This window comes from Lepidothrix coronata, unplaced genomic scaffold, assembly GCF_001604755.1.
Source record: "Lepidothrix coronata isolate B3197 unplaced genomic scaffold, Lepidothrix_coronata-1.0 Scaffold80, whole genome shotgun sequence".
NCBI lineage: Eukaryota > Metazoa > Chordata > Aves > Passeriformes > Pipridae > Lepidothrix > Lepidothrix coronata.
In genome coordinates, this window is record NW_016690260.1 from 2043111 (window position 1) to 2060585 (window position 17475).

At 39.7% G+C, this 17475-nt stretch overlaps 1 protein-coding gene and 1 long non-coding RNA gene across 3 annotated transcripts in view; one reads left to right on the plus strand and one right to left on the minus strand.

The window, feature by feature from the left end:
• Positions 1 to 11211: 11211 nt before the first annotated feature.
• EPC1 (enhancer of polycomb homolog 1) overlaps positions 11212 to 17475 on the plus strand; it is a 66037-nt gene continuing 59773 nt past the window's right edge. The window contains exons 1-2 of the mRNA XM_017820210.1: positions 11212 to 11483; positions 12214 to 12317. The gene's annotated coding sequence lies outside the window, so the exon portion shown is untranslated. The remainder of the gene's footprint in view (positions 11484 to 12213; positions 12318 to 17475) is intronic.
• Positions 14031 to 17475, minus strand: part of LOC108499898 — a 12568-nt gene continuing 9123 nt past the window's right edge. Inside the window, exon 4 of one of the 2 annotated variants that reach the window (XR_001875685.1) lies at positions 14031 to 14762. This is a non-coding gene — a long non-coding RNA (uncharacterized LOC108499898). Of the gene's footprint in view, positions 14763 to 16979; positions 17134 to 17475 lie in introns of those variants that run through there. The other variant, XR_001875684.1, reaches the window with a different exon arrangement.

The window sequence follows — 17475 nt, forward strand, 5'->3', positions numbered from 1 at the left end:
CACTAAAGCCTCGCTGCTGATACTCAGAACACTTCTCCTTATCACACAGAAATTATCACTCTGTATGTGAGTGTTCTGGCATTAGCCCTAGATACCTCAAGTGGCAAATACACAGAAGGTACTTTGCTGGGTTTTAACGTTTTGCTTTCAAATCAAGTAACTATAGTATCCACCTGTGTACCATCATCTGCTTTCAAACAGATGCAAGGCTCTAAATAAGAAAGTTTTCTCTATCATTCACATTTGAAATAATGCTACTATTTGCAGCTAAATATAGGAGAGTGGCCATCAGTACTCACATTATATTTGAGAGACCGAGAAAGCTCCAGTCCAGTTGCAACTCGGTGGTCAATACTTTGCTGCAAGGGATTAAAGCAACCACTATGGAAAGAGAGATGACAAAAGAATTTTCAAAGCTGTTAGCCATGATTGATATGTGTGATTCACACACATTGCACCAGGCAATATTTGCACAGGAGATGGGCTGCAGCAGTTCTAGCTTCTTCAGTAAATCTACAGTTACTATGATGCATGTCCAAAGAATACAGAAATTAACTCACAAGGGACTATTTCACCAGTCAGTGCTGGAACTAAAAGACCTGGTATGTGATTTCATTGTAATCTGAGTCAGAAATCACATTTTTGGGACTGAAGGTATACCAGCTCCTTATGAAATAAGACCACACTTTAATGATCCAACCATTCTCTCAGTCACTACCCATTCCACACATGGAACCCTTCTTCAGCAGCAGTAGTTAGTACTGATGTCAAGCCAGTACTGCATGGATGGACATGAACCTAGAATAGGAAGAAAGGAATTGTGGCAAAATGTGGAATATAACCCAATTACAATAGAGTAGATATTTTCACAATTTTTTACAAGACACATACTAAAATAACTTTGTACCAGATCCTACTCCAGTATCTAGAGCCAGTCCCTGACAATGTGAAACCACATACAAATGTAATAATGACTTAAAAGTTATTAGGCAACAAAACAGTCTAAAACCTATGTAATACCTTACTGCTTGTTTAAAGAGTATCATTGGGTTGAATGCAAAGGTTACTGAGATATGTTCTGGCAAAGACTCTTGAAGTAGATGCTTGAGATTGTTTTGTACATTTGTGCATGTCTAGAGACATGGAAGATTTTTTAGCTTATTTTTCCCAGGGTTGTTGATTAGAAGATTCTGTAACAGAATGTGGTATAGATTTTCAGGGCTATTTTTCAATCTCATTTTTTCAATTTTGATTTTTTTATCTTAATATTTTGGAAGCTGCTGTTCTTAGGCCTTAGATTGCCAACATTATTTCTCATCTTTCGATTTGTGTTGCACAAAAAACTTTATAAAGCTTATATTGGTTGTTTGTCTTTTCTTTCCATAAACCATATTAGTCACACTGAAAATTTTGTCCCTTAGATAGACTAATTTTCCTTCAAGTCTTGGTGTAGCTATGAAAAAAACAGCACTTTAGGGAGATATAAGACTTGGCCTTTTAAAACAACAGTCTCAGAGGAAACCTACAATAACCTCTAAAATAATAGACAGAAGTTTCAAATGAAAGACACTAAAATTCAGTTCTTTCTGAGCTGCTCTCAGAGCAAGACTCAAGCTGAAGGGGGGATATGACTGCTAAGGCCCAAATCAGCCAAAGGAGCAAGCAACTTCAGGACTGCTCTAGCTGTTTGGTGAAGGTTGGTATTATGCCGTGTTGCCATCTAGGGATCACGAGAGTGCAATACCCAGGGGCATACTCCAACACATTGAGGGCCTGGAAAATCATGGTTCTGTTTTGTATGGACCTCAACTCTTAATTCAAGGATTACTCTAGACAGCAGTCACATCTGCCTTTCTTCCTCCTACTCTTGTGTTATACAAAGAAGGATTTGAGACCAAGACTGGCCCAAAAATATGTTGTCAGTTTAGGGAACATCATTAGTTACTGTTTGGGAATGGTAATCTCTGTACTCAAGAACAAATGAGAATCCTTTAGAGTTAGACTGAAATAGGACACTAACATTTATTTCCCTCTCTGTAACCTGAAGCTCTGAACATAACATTAACCCACACTTTAGGTCTGCTGATCTGCCAAATACAGTTTTAAAATTCTAGTAGTCTGTAAGTCATATCTTTTCAGCAGAAGAGAAAGACAAAAAAGTACAGGCAGAGTGTTGCAAATGGTAAGAAACAGAACAGGGAAAGAACAGAAGACGTGCAGTACCTGTGGAGTGGGGAGAAAAAGAGCAGTGAAGGTCATGACAGGAAAGGTAAAATAAAGGGCCATGCAAAAGATGAAAAGAATAGCAAAGCTTTATACAACAGCATGTGGGGCACATGGCAGCCCTGGGAGGGACTAAGAACACAAAGAGAGTCTGGCTGGCAACAGAAGGATGTGAGGCACTGTTGGAGAGATAAGGAACATTTGCATCATCTGGTGGATAACAAGTGGTGGGAAAAGTATGGAAAAGCCTGGGTACCTCTGGCGTGGGAAAAGGCCTGGAAGATTTCTGAGATAAATAAATATGAAGCTTTGCTGAGTGAGGACTGGAGAGATGTGATCAGGGCTCTGCATGAACACTGAGCACACTGAAGCAGGCCAGCTTAGAGAAACTTCACCAGGGTAAAGTCAGGACTACAGACTGGATCACAGTTGAAGTAATCCAAGATCAAAAACCAGTGGATGAATTAGTCTGAAGAGCAAGATAAGACTGTGGTTTATGGCAAGACCAAAAGCAAGGAAGGAACAGAGTCTCTAGTATGAAGTATGGTAGTGAAGCATGTCATAAAATCACAGAATAGTCCGGGTCGGAGGGGTCATCAAAAGATCATCTGGTTCAAACTTTCATGGGAAAGGGAACCTAGGTCAGATTATCTATCAACTTGTGCACTTACATCTTGAAAACCTCCAGTGATGAGGACTCTACCACATCCCTGGAGAGGTTGCTCCAGTGAATGTTTGTTCTCACTGTAAAAAATTTCTTTCTTATATCCCAGTGAAACCTCTCCTGGTGCAACTTCTACTTGTAGCCCCTTGCCTTCTCCATATGGCTCCTTTTGAAGTGAGAACCTCCATCCTCTTTGTAGCCACCTTTTAAATACTGGAATACTGTGATGAGGTTGGCCTGAGCTTTCTCTTCTCCAGAGATAAAAAAGTTCCAGCTCTTTGATCATCTTTGTGGCCCTCCTTTGGACTCTCTCTAGTCTGTCCATGTGTTTCTTGACTTGTGGTGACCAGAACTGGACACAGGACTCCAGGTGTGGCCCAACAAGCACTGGGTAGAATGGGAGGATCACATCTCTATCTCTGTCAATAACATTCCTGCAAATGCAGCCCAGGATTCGATTTGCTTTTCTTGCTGCAGTGGTGCACTGCTGACTCATGTCAGGTCAAAATAGGCAGACTTGTCAAGGAGCAGAAATAAAAATTTAGGAGTGTATCATAGCCCAGATGGACACTGAATAGTGAAGGACAGCTATTGTCTAAGGTTGGCTTGGGGAGAATGTTAAATGCCTGGACAGATCCTTGTTGGTGGGCCTTGCTAGGCCCTCAGGCACTGAAGAGACACTGCAAGCAGACTCTTACAGGTTTTTCTTGGCCAAAAAAAGTGAGGACCTACAAAATGACAAAAATAGGAATGTTTTGAATACAAGAAACTTCAGTTCCTAGTGAATATGTACTAGAATAGGCACCTTTGCTGACAGTCAACATCTTGTCATTTGCTTCCCTTAAAAAAATCTTATCACCAAATACAGCTGCAAATAACTTGAAAACTATAACTGACTGAGTCTAATGCAGAGATTTTCAAACTGAACTACTAGATCTTCCAGGTTTCAATAGTATTCCATCACAACTGGTTAGACTGTGTTGTCAGAAAACACGTATTCTTAAAAATATACACTTTGGTACTCAGGGAGTAACAAAATATAAGTTAAATCATTTTAGGGTAACAAAATCAGGAGGAATGTTAATGTCTATTTATAAGATAAAAGTTAAAGTTCTGTTACCACAAAAGGAATTCCATGCTAATTTCAAAAATTAAGAGAAACCTGAGATGAAATAAGCAGCTTGAGAACAAAGAAAATATTCATAAACAGTTGAGTTTCCCTTCGCCCATTTGTGGACTGTTAAGACACCTTTTTTAAGTTGGCCTATGTGGTTAAGGCAAAACAAAAGGTTTTTTTCTGCCTTATACCAGACTCTGAAGCACATTTCTATAAGGTTTAATGATCTATATTAAAAGTGCAGCTCATCGCTTGTAGATGTGCCACTGGGAAACATTTGTATTAAGAGCTTTGTGTAGCAGCCTTAGCCCTGGATGCTGTGTGTATTCTCCATCTTTGCTCAGACCAAAAGGGCTCTGGCAAGGGGCTCTGCTTTGTGGAAATTTGCTGTGTAAATACAGTATTGTGTTCCAGTTGGCAATATGTGTATTAGATCTAGCCTGTAGGATGTTTCCTTTCGGTCTGATATTTTTTCTTTCTGGTAAATACAGAGCATTTTTTTGAGAGAAGAAAAGGCTATTCCTGCCCCTTGCTAAGAGATGCTGCTACCATTGGTCCCTGAGAGTTGAAGGAACAGGGTAAGGAGCACATTTCTGACTGTACATAAGCAGCACAGGAGTAAATGTTACTGTTGTGTCTGCAGCACATTTAGGGAGGGCAAAATTGTGACCAGTGTAATATGAGATACACAAGACACTACATGAAAACGCTGCATCCCAGCAGCATAGTATGTTCACTAATGTGTACTTTCTCTTGCTGAATGATTGCATTTCTAATCAACAAGCAAATTAAGTTTGGTCAACAATTAAGTTTTTTCTAACATTAATAAAAAGACTAATCATAAACACATTGTTTAAACTTAAAAATAGGGAAACTGCCAAAAATGCATACTGTAAGTCAGAATCTTTAGAGAACCAACAAGGATCTTAAAAATCAAAGAATATTTGATCAGCAAAATTAAGGATACAAGAAGGAATTTAAGATTAATTAGCATAAAAATAGGTCACAATTATTGTATTTGTCCCCTAGTGATTTGAAATATTACAGCTGATAATAATAATGCAGAAGAGCAGACCTGCCAGATAGGCAATTTCATATTTGAGAATATGATGGATGCTCTAATAATACCAGAGGGTGTATTGGAACTACTTTGTTTTCTAACAGTAATTAATAATGGTCTGAGAAAACAGCCACTGTATTCTAGTATCTTAAAATAATTAATGTGTTATCATTTCCATCCTGAAGTTTCAGATAAGATGACCAATTAATGCCTTGAGCCTACTGACCAGAGTTTATGTTGCTTGATTCTAGTTCCTCAGTGAAAGGTGCACAGTGAAATAGATTTATCTATAAAAAGGCTAAACTTAATGAAAAACTAGGAAGATAAATTAAAGCTTTTACGACTGCAGTTCATAGTCTTGCTGAATCTGGAATTGTAAAGAACTTTGGTTCAGACATATCAGACCTACATATCCTCAAATCTGTATGCAAATGTAGGCTTTTCTTAAGTTCCCCTTGATATCCTCTTCCTATGCTCATCAAGCTTTTGCTGATTAAACTTTAATTCCATTCAGAATGTCACCAGCATCAGAACATTTCAGAGAAGAAAACCGACTTGTGACAGCGCTGCCTTTGCCACACAGATGGTGCATTTGTTTGCAGCAGCAGTAGAAGTGAACACCAAGGGTGACTCTGAGCAGTTCTGAGATGTTTTCAACAGTGGCCCTTTATTCTAAATGACAAATGCGAATTCAGAAAAAAAACAGATAAAATCTGCTGAACACATAAACCAGTCAACAGGCAAGTCAGCGGAACACAGATGGACTGCAGCCATTTTTTACCTTATCTGAATCTGTGGCGTTTCAGCTGAAATTTCCTACCTATAATAAATCAGATGGGAAAATGGCCTCCAATAGTAGCTCATCTTATAAAATCCATAAGAGACCCCCTTAATTATCAGCAGATGAAAGTATGAGAAAACAACAGAATGTATTTAGTAAAGTAGAAGCACCGATTGCACGATCCCTTGTTTTGGCACAGCACACTGTAAACAATTCAGCAGCAGTAGCAACAGGTGTATCTTACAATCAGGAACTATGCTCACACAAGAACCATTGTGGGCCTACAAGAGGAATGTAGGCAAGTGAAAAAGATTCTTTAACAGTTACCTGTGCTTGCAAACATACCTGTGAGTATTTCTTCAGGGTCAATTTTAATACATGGATGAGGATCCAGTGCTCAGATTTAAAGGCACTGAATAACCTTCCACCTGAAATTCCAAGACCTGGACCAAAGCTGGCGTGTTTCTCTTTCAAGTATCAGCACATGATGCGGACAGTATGCAGAACAGTCCCAATCAAGTAGTTGCCGAAGTTAAAAGACAAGTTTCACTGTGGGCTTTTCTTTTTTTTCCAGACTTTTTTCTGACTTTATTCTGAAATAACACCCAGTATCTCTTCATCAGCTTTAGCCAAACAAACATATACAATTAAAAGATCAGATTTTTTTTTAACCCATCTGTGCCAACATGGTGGGGCTAAAGTTTCCTTTTAATAAGTATATGACCATATTGGACTTTTCATGTGGATACAGATTTAATTCTGAAAGGACAGCACATTTTGAGTCTTACAACCGTTCAACAGAAGATACTTTCCAAAACTGAAGAAGATTGTTAATGCATTAAAAGATGTAGGTTATGAGCTGATCAGTCTGTGCAGGGGATCTGAGTAAGTACTTTCGTCTAGACCATCATACAAAGATACAACAGAAATAAGGGAAGGGGGAAAAAGTTATCCTCCAAGATGTGTGGCATACCTTGGCAGCCAACAGCAACAGATGTTTTGGAGGCTTATTTCTGGTTTTTATTTACAAAAGACTCACAACTTCCATACATTTTTGTAACAAATTGTTTTTTCCCCTATATTGACTTAGTTCTTTTTCCACAGCTTTTGTCACTGAAAATCATCCCCAAACCACCAGAACTGTCACTGGCAGGACTTCTGAGGTGAAAAGGGTGAATGACATATCAACACTGTGACAACACTGTAACTTAAATCTACTTGGCCTAGTCATAAATTATTTGAAGATGGGGTTGCACCACAAGGAAACAAAGTCAGCAGGACAACTTCAGTGTCTGAAGGAAAGAAAAACACTGTTTAAAGCAAGATTAATGAGAAAAGGAATCCTTACTGATGCTCACGGTGCTGCAGACTTTGAGTGAGAGGACAATAGTGGTGAATGGGTTATTGGTAAAAGGCAACTTAGATCAGCTTATTGAGGTGGGCCCAAGCAGAGCAGCAGGGATATCAGTGCTCGGGCAAAAGTTAAATCCTGAGAGCAATGCTGAGCCCTACTGAGAGAAGCAGTGAGAAGATATGACCAAAAAGAGGTTACTGCAAACAATACAGAAATTAAAGGGATGGTTTGCTGAACAGGGGTACCTGTAATGGTAATACAGCAAGAAAGCAAATGAGATTTTGGGATATACTTAAAAAATACAGGGAGTTGCTTTACTTTAGTACGTGACAAGTAGTGAAACTGCTGTTGGCATATTTTGCCTATTTCTGATATCCATGGTACTGGAGAACAAAGATTGCTGGTAAACTGGAGAAGCACTACAATCACATAACACCCCTAACAAATAATAACATTTTGTGAGTCTTATATACTCAAACAAAACCAGGACTTGGACAGAGAGACGGAAATAAGAGGTTTAAGAAGTTACAAAATCTGTGATTTAAAGTTAAATTTCAAATTATCACTGTAATAATTTAGTGAAGATTTTGTGGATTTTTTTTACCACTATACGCTTTCAGTCCAGACTGCATGCTTTTAAAAAATATTTGACCTGGGTCAAACAAGAATTAAGCTAGAGAAGTCTGTGTCCTCCTTTATAGTACAGTCAGGCATCAATGATCTATTGTTATATTATAATTTATGAATTTTCCAAATTACAGCAAATCATTCTTTTTGATTCTTCAATAGAAATCATGCAGCTATGTGAACATTATCTATTGAATAAAAATGCAAACTATTTATGCATTTGGTGATCTTTCAACCAAAAAGCGTTCAATGCCATTTTAATGCAAGAAAACAAATTATCATTTACATATGAGTTGCAAAAGCACTTTGATATCCTTCAGCTCTTGCTATCTACCTAATGATTTACTGACTTAACAGGACTGGTAATTCACTTCCTAAAGACATCAAGAAAACATTGTCAAAAGAAGATCAGTGTAATTTTTTTATTACAAGTGTAGAGACAGAGAGTTACTTGGAAAATATGGCAATAGAGTTATATCTTTACAGGCAAGATAAAGATTAATGAAAATGAAAGATAAAGGATGATAAAAGCAATTATACTGCAAGCTAAATGTAAAAAGCGGTTTCACTAATTTAAGTAAGAAGATGTTATTTGAATGTTATCAGGTTTAGCCACTTTTTTTTGTATTAGTCTAAATCCTAAAATATAGCTCGTTTGTTTCCTTGTTCCTATACAGATATTCTATTTCCCTGTTTTTGAACAAAGTCTCAAGACAGACATTCACACCAAACATTGGATAAATCTTCTAAAAAAAAAGAGTACAAAATGGATGATGGTGCTCTTTGGCATTACTCTGAACTGTAAGAAATTTGGGGAATTTTGACATCAAGTCAAGTGAGGGTTATTCTTAAAGTATGAGAACATATTGTTCGGCTTTTCTTGGAACACTTATTCAGCTTTTAAAAAAAAGTCACAATGTGTATTTCAATCCCATCTCAATTCTTAACATTTAGCATTTGATATACACTATTTTCAGTTAAAACTGATCAAATACGAGAGAAAATTACCCTGGTTTAAACAGTTACCATACATCAGGTTATCTACAGAACTAGCAAGCCTCAAATCTGAAGGACATTTCACTCAGTTTAGTTTAGCCTGCAACAAAAGAATCCAGTCAAATTCTTTCACATTTGACACACCACAATAATTCCACAGGCGTTCACCAAGGCTTAGCTCATCTGAGGTTATTTACTGTGCAGTGTTTAGTCCCAAGCTATAGCATGGCCAGCCAACATACTTAAGATCGTTGTAGTAAATACAAAGTTACCTAAGGTATTTTGTGCGAAAAAATGACAAAGAACTTGAAAATATGTGCCTGCTATTGCTGCAATGCCACTACAAAACGTGGAAAATGAAGAAAAAAGTCTTTAAAAACCTACAGCGACATATTAATGCCCTGAGAGGGCTATGAGCTATGAGACCATACTCTTCCAAAGCATGGTTTGCTCTTCTGGATGTAGCTGTGCCCTAAAGTGGAGCCCTTTCTGCCCCCTCCTCCAAATATCGGAGGGCTCTGGCACACCTGTGCTAGCGTAAGACACACGGTAAGCCATGGAATACTGCAGGTAGATGAAGGTTTCTCCAAAACCAGGTGATAGGAGGAGGAACTTTCCCAGTGTGTGTGGTTATTCTGACCCCAATTTTCCTGTGCGCTTATCCACTCATATTAACAACTTTGAGGCGATGCTTTAGTAATAAGGTGTTCATATAATAAACACTACCTGCAGGAGTAGTCCTTATGAATTCACTACATGCAAGTTAGGACGGAGGTGCAGATACTCTACATGTACCCCCCAAAGTCATGGTTAAGAACAACACTTTTAAAAAGCATGCTACATCTCTTTAGGCCCACATAACGTGAACTACTGTCCACTTTTTTTTTCCTAGGGCTTGTTAACTGCTAGCAGGCCTGCTTATGATCTTTCTACCATGCCTTTTGGATCCTTTCATTGCCTCTCTTGTATCAAACATGAGCTTTGCATCTATATTTTCAATGCTGTCAATAGCCTACTTCATCCTTATCTATTTTCTGTCACTACAAAAAAAAAATTAATGACAATTTGATTAGGCTTCTGTAGTTCATCTGCTGCTTTTTCAAATATCTTTGTGCTTTCTTCCATGCTGTCCTTCTTGCTAGAGTTTTCTTTCAACAGCCACAAAACCGATTAATTTTTTTCATCAAATCCAACCTTATGTCTTCTTTGCCATGAAGTACACACAGAAACAAGAGTTCTGCTGATGGTGTGTCACAAACTGTGCCTTACTGGCTGATCAATACAGTCTCATTGTTTCCCTCATCTGTCTGTAGCCATCTGCTGTCTTTTGTCTTACACTTTTGAGCTCTTCAGGGCAGGAATTATCTTTTTGCCCTATATTTCTATACAATATATCATCATAATCATAGTCCAAGATTAAGGCTGCTAGATAACATGATAATACAAATAAATTATAACAATGGCAAAATTTGCCATTCAAAGTTCTTTGCAGATTTTTTTTTTTAATCTAAGTCTATGAGGTGGTTCAGCAAAAACATCACCAATTTCACTGTTTTTTCAGCGGCTCTGAAAAAGGTTTAGGACAGCAGTAGATGGGAATATTAATTCTTTTAGTATGGAGCTGGATCAGGCTCAGCAGGTCTGACAGCCTGTCTCCTTTGTAACTCCTCCTAAAGGCAGGAAAAGGACTCTCACGGGAAATGAATCAGGCCCTTCGGAGCCCATGAGGCAGCAGCCAAGAGGAGCTGTGCTATTGCCTGGCAAGACTGGTGGATCAGATAGAGGACCACATATCAACATTTTTGTCATAATCTCTAACATAAATACGCTATATTTCCTGCTTATTTTCATTTTAAGGTAAACATCAAAAAAGTTAAAGGTATGAAACAGGGTCATAATAAGAGAAAACCCAAGATAATTTCCACAGAAATCATGGTTAAGGCAGACTACAGTGAACCACAGATGCAAAATTATAAATATTACAAAATGTGTATTTATTTGCAAGAGGCCTAAATTTCAGTTACCGCTGAGAATCCTCACTCCAGGGGCCTCTCTGTGCCTACATGCTCACTTATGAGACTGTGATATGTTGGGGGGGGGTAATTTTATCTTGCGCTGAACAGCGAAGGTGTTAGAAATTACCCGTGTTTTCAGAGCCCAGCTACAGCAGTGACTACCTGACTCAGCTCGCAAACTAGAGCCACAGCATCAAATTTCCCAACCCACTTAATTTGAAAGCCTGCCAAGATAGGTGAAAGACCTTATAAATATGTAAAGCAGGAAGTTCAAATTACACAGTGATGTAAATTCCCAGTGATTGATGCCCTTTTAAAAACAATAAAAATCCTCGAGAAAGTACAATGTTGGTAAACGTGCTTCCCTCCCGCTGCTGTCTGACGGTACCGTGAGGAGTTTGGCTGATGTATTGTACTTTTCGTGCGGATTTTATTTTGGATTTCTACCACTTCCTGGAGGCCAGGGGGAGGCACAGTGGGAGGAACCAAAAAACTCGGTGCCACAGCCATTTTGTTTGTGGGCAGCATGGTAGAATTCTGTCAGTCAGTATAAGGAGGGGTTTTTAAAACAGTATTTATGGAAAAACTATTCCTGCCGTAACGGATGTATCTGTTGAATTTAGTGTTAATTTAGTTCTTTCACAAGGTAGGTATTTATAATTGTACGTAAATTGAGTATTTGTTGGGATTCCAGCCTCCCCACTTTCCAGGAATCATGGATTTTGTTCCAGGCATGACTGGCTCTTTCGGATGCTGCGAGGCTGCCGGAGTGCGGCGGGCGGGGGTGCGGGGGTGCCGCGGGGGGGGCCGAGGGATGCGCCGGGCGGCACAAACTTGCTGCGGGGTTCGGAGTGGGGGCGGGGGCGGGGGGAGGGACGGAGGGAAAACGACGAAGTCTCGGAATTATTTTCTCCAGCTGTCTTTCTTTATTAATTCTCAAGAGGCGGCTGCTCTCTCTCTCTCTTCGAGGGGGAGGATGAGGCGGGGGGTTGCGCGGGGAGAGCCGTAGTTTTGCAGTGTCACCGAAAACCAGCGCTAGACTTTGGTCCTGTGTGTTCCAGAGGCGGGTGTAAAATGGCACACTGCATTTTTCCAGGCGGCGGCGGAGGGGGGGGAGCGGGCGGGGGCGCCGCTGCCCGCGGAGCCCATCGAGGCGCCGCCGGCCCCGGCAAAGTTGTGACCCCGGAGGCACCGGGTCCCCCGCCCCGGCTGCGGCCGCCGCCGGCATCGCCCGCCGACCCTCGGGAAGCCGCCTCCTTCCTCACCCGGCCATCCTGGCGGGGTGACGGGGAGGGGAAGAAAAAAAAAAGAGAGAGAGGAAAAAAAAAAAAAAAGAAAGAAAAGTCTCACTTTCTGCATTTGCGAAATATTTTAAGGATGTTCGGGGAGCCCTTTGCAGCATGGAGATGGCTGGTTGTAGGAGAGCGAGTATGCAGTCCATATTGTTACAGCCCTTTTGCAAGGGCTGCCTTCTCCCAAGGTAAGTTTGTGGTTTTAACCAAAAATATTCGTTTCTGCGGGTTTTTGGCTTGTGTTGGTGCTGGGGGGGGGGTTTCGTTGTGTTGATGAACAAAACGTAGCCTTGTATTTTTCATAGCTTTGATCTCGTGTATCCCACCCAACGGTGTCTCCTTAATAGCGACAATTACTGAAGTCAGTTTTTTTTCCTCTTTAAAATTTTATACACGCGAAGCTTAACAACAATTTAACTTCAGTTTAAGAGTATAAGAACTTAAATATTTTCCAGATGGACTTGGTTTGGTTTTGGGTTTTTTTGGGGTTCCAGCTTTTTGTTGGGGGGGGGCGGGGAATTCTTTACCGAGTAATAAACGGATCCAGGACCAAATATGTGACTGTCTTTATAAATATAATGCAGCTCTCGTGTGTAAGGAAGAACATTATGTTGCTACAGTATGGTCTGGTGGTGGCTAAAAGAGTTTACAATGCCATTTGTGATGGCTCTTGATGGATTACTTTGGTCTAAAGTACGAGGGAAAACTGCCCTTGGTATGGTGAAGGTGGAGATGGACATAACAGGGTTTATATTAAGTTGTGTCTCTTACTAAACAGTGACCTTTTTATTTACAAATTAGCGCTCTTCTGGTAATTAGCTTAAAGCATTAGTTATATAAAGGTTCTTATTTCCCTACACTTCATTTAGATGTCTTGGTGTGGGGTTGTTTGCTCTTTTTTGGCGGTGTGTGTGAGTGGTTTGTTTGTTTGTTTGTTCTTTTTCCTCCAAGAAGGTACATTTGGGAGACATTTTGTAATTTTTGGCATTTTTCTAGGCTCTTTCCTTTTTTTTCCTTTTCTTTTTTTTTTGTCACCCGGTGGGAGATCTTTTTTGTTTTGCATTGCTCTGTGCTGGTGGCGCTGTGGGGCTCCGAAACAATTCGTGTCCCTGGCTCTAAAGGGGGAGGGGGCTGGAGGGGGGGGGGAGAAAGGTGGGGCACGTTTTAATCTATTGTATCTTTTTCTTTTCTCTGTATCAAAAGTAACCTCCGATTAGTTAGGAAGACGATGAAATTGTATCTCTGGAAAATTGTAGTGTCGCATGAACTATGGCCCGGCACAGGCATGACCTCACCCTTTCGCTGGTTTGTGTAATGAAGCTGATGCTTAATTTTTTATTTTTTTTTTTCAATCCTGTACGTAGAGTCGTTTTCCTCAGTGATGAGATTTTCGGCCCCACCCCCGAAATGATTTTACAGTGGCTGCAGATGAAAGGGTTTTAAGTGATTTTTTTTTTTTTTGCGGCCAATATGGAAGGCTTTGGCACACACTTATTGTGCAACTAGTCCATTGTTTGCTCGTTGTGAAGTTAAAGGTTCCGTTCACCGGTGGTTAATCAAGCCCAGAGGTCTCCCTTGCTCCTGTGCTTGCATATGCAAATCTGCTCTTGAGGTCTGTAGGAGTTTGGATTGTGTTTGAAGGTGGGATTGTAAAGGGAAAACCTAAGGTAGTCCTTCGGATTGAAAGAGGATTCACCTGAGGTGGGTGGGTTTTTTCTTTCCTGTTGCTAAGTGGAGCATGCGTTTTACATGTATTTATAAATAGATATATGTTAATGTGTGTTGTTTTCTTTCATCAGAACCTACAGATCACCTCGGTTCTAAGTGCAAAAGGATTAGGAAGCTTTCTGCTAACATCCATATTAGGTGTAAGAAAACAGAAGTGATTAATGTTCTAAGATGGGTGGGAAGACATAGTCAAGCCTATGATCAGAGCATATATTGGAAACTCAACAGGTTCAGGAATAAATTTAACATTAAATTTAACACATTTTTAAGTAATCAGCGTGCCTGTTATTTTTGAGTGATAAAAGCTGACAATTTTAGGGGCTTTTGCATCTATTTTACATTTCAGTATCTTCATTATTTTAAAAGAATAACTTTGACAAATAACAGATGGTTTGAAACAGTCTCTAAACTTCTCATGAATGTTTGAATCTTCAAAAATGCATTTAGATTTTTAAAGAAAGTTTGCTCATAAAAATAATTAGTTTTATGGAAACTGACACACATCTTATGCAGATCTCTGCAATGGTTTCTTATTTGTTATCTTTCTTTAAAGGAAGGTAAATTTTACTTTTGTCTTCGGTAAAATACATCTTGCAACCTTCTTCCAGTAACTAACATCTATATCAGTCAGCTTTTATCATCTGCTCTATCAGACAATATCTGCTTTCATGGTTTCTTGGCTGGAGCAGAGAGTCCTGGTGGCCTCTGACAGTGCAACGTGACCATCACATCTTCTGGGGTCCTCGCACAAATCTTAGATCTTGAGGACAAGTATCAAGATATGAACTCTCTTCAAAAGTGTGGATTTTGGCCATCTTCCATCTCTGAGACCTGATCACTAGGTCAAAGGTTGGCATTTTGGGCATGGTTTATTCCAATGGAAGTAGTGCTAGTTGTTGTTGAATCTATTAGGATAATTATCAATCTTAGAGAATCACTGGTTTATTTAATTCTGATACAACTTTTCTTTTTTTACATCATGTAGACCAATGTTCAGTTTGCTCATCCATGGACAACAGTACTGAGCAAATGATAAACTGAGGTACTTACTGAAGGTAATTTCATGCTTCTGCTCCTCTTGTCATCCTGGACCATGAAAGTGATGATTTCTTGTGATTGCAGCCTGTGCATGTAGGCCATGAATGAATTGCTGCTCAGAGTCAGTTCTAGCTCAATGATGTCAGCAAGAACATGAATGCTGACTAGCAACTTGCTTCACACTTGCTCTTATTTCTCCCCTTTAGTTGGGGCTACTCTTAACTTTGGTTATGGTTTTGCAACTTTGAAGCTGCATCTGATCAAAGTGTCTGTTCTCACTCCTATCAAGAAGTCACAAGGTGAGAAGAGTGAAGTGCTGATCTTTTGCAATTCAGCAGTTTCCTCACTTCTCTCCTCCTTCCTTTTTGAGCCATTGTTGAATAAGAAATAGTTCCCAGCAGATATGTTGCCAATAAGATTAAATTGATTAAGATTTTGTATCCTCTCAAAGCTAAATAGCAACTTATTTACTTCCTGCATCTTCTGCAGAAATGCCTGGAAGAGTCATTACTGAGAGATGGCTCTGTATTGTGTGATTTCCCCACCCTGCTCCTTCTGAAATGTGGAATGCCAGGACCTAAAGCAGAAGAACTTTTTTTTTTTTTCCTGTGGATTTCTTAAATTTTCTCCCTTATATATCCCTCCCTTTCAAAGATGGCAAAAGTAAAGTATTTTTCTCCTAATACCATTTTCCTTTTACCCAGAAACTCTATATAGACTCCAGACACCTTTCAAAGATATTTGGCTCTCTTGGCTTAAAACTATTTGAAATACAGCATCCTACTGTAAACCAATCTTTTCCAAGAGCTTAACTCAACCTGACCGACCAAAATGTTCTTTGTGCCTTCATGACATTCCTCTTACCAATATTACTGGTGTTATATACTCAGCTAACAGTCACAGTAGAAACAGTCACAGTCTAAAACAGTCACAGCAGAGCCGATGTGTAGATCTGAGGCAGATATAACCAGCTTCCAAAGTCAAATGATAATAATGTGAAGACAGTTCCCCAGAAGCGTGCTGGTGGTGTAGAAGAGCACTGTTTGGGACTCAGTTCACTCATAGATCGTTGTGTTCTCTAGTTTCCTATGCTGCTAACACACCCTGGTGCCTGGGACTCCTGTTTGTTCCCTTTTGAGGGTTCTAAAGTATTCATTGTCTTTGATTCAACAGGGTTTCAGGGGAGGGGGAGGTTATCTTTGCATTTGACACCTTATGACATAGTCTTGTTTCTCACCTTTCTTACTTCATGACTTTGCTAGCTGTAGTTCTCCACATCAAACTTGTCAGTGTCAACTTATAGCAATGAATAATTATTTTAAAACTTACGTCAAGGATCACCTGTTTCACACCTGTGAACAAAGGACAATATATTATGTGCCTGCTTCATACTCTCATCTTCTAGGAAGTTAGGTCCCTCCACACCTCTTCCAGAGTGATATTTGTATGACTTGCCAGTGTTATGAAATAATGTGCTCTACCTCCTATATGCCAGAGGAACTGCTATGACTAGGACATCCATCCACCTTTTAGCATTCTTCATATTTTGCCTCTCTTATCAAATAGCTCAAGAAGTTAATTCATGTTGTAGTGAAGAGACAATCCTAGATTTTAAATGGGGAATGTCAGTGCTTTGGAATAGAATTTCTGTCTTGCTGTTGTGAGCAACAAAATATGTCTTGGGACACATGTGACCACGTACCAATGGCTTCAGGTCCCATGGGCTCTTTAAACTCTTTGCTAAGTCACATTTCCAGTATATCATGTTACCACTGGACTGTCCAGGAGCAAGATAATACCAGTACTACAAATTTACTTAATAGGAAAGTTTGTTCATCAATTCTCTACTGATAATAGCCAGAGTCTAAAATTGGTGGTGAGAAGAGTGCTTAGAAAGTGAGTATGTTTGCTAAAAATTATTCTTTCTGCTTATCTCCCAGTATAAACAACAGAGAGATGGAAACTGCCAAACAACAAGTGAGTCCCAGTCTAAACTGGTTGTGCAGGGAGTTGGGATGCTGTTATGAAGCTCCTGGATGGTACATGCTCAGAGCCATACAATACTATACAACAGAAAACAACAGTTACAGATGCAATGTGTATTGTTTTGAGCACCATTAAAAACAGCAAGAGCTCTAAACATAGTCCATGCGAATTCAGACTTGGAGCAGATGATTGAAAATGGTGGGACACTGACTTAACACCCTCTGTTGTTGAAGACAACCTGGATCACTTTTGCTGGGGAAAGGAAAAAGGAGGAGTTAGTTTTTACAATGCTTTGAGCACTGGGATTCCCAGAGGAAAAGGGAAAGGAGAGAGCTGGAACTCATCCCTGCTTCCAAGACTGCCTCACGGATTTTACTCAATAATGTTTAAATGTAAAATGTGAGAAGCCTGAGGAACAGTGAGCAGACTTGTTCCTCCCAGAACAGTCTTTTTTTTTGTCAGGTTCCATTTTGGATTAATCTGGGACCTGTGCTTACAAGTGCATGGTTAGATGTGTATGCAATGGGCCTGTGTTCAGGTGGTGTTAACTCCCACTTCACTGCGTTAACAGTCAGCTGTGCTGCTGAGTGGATT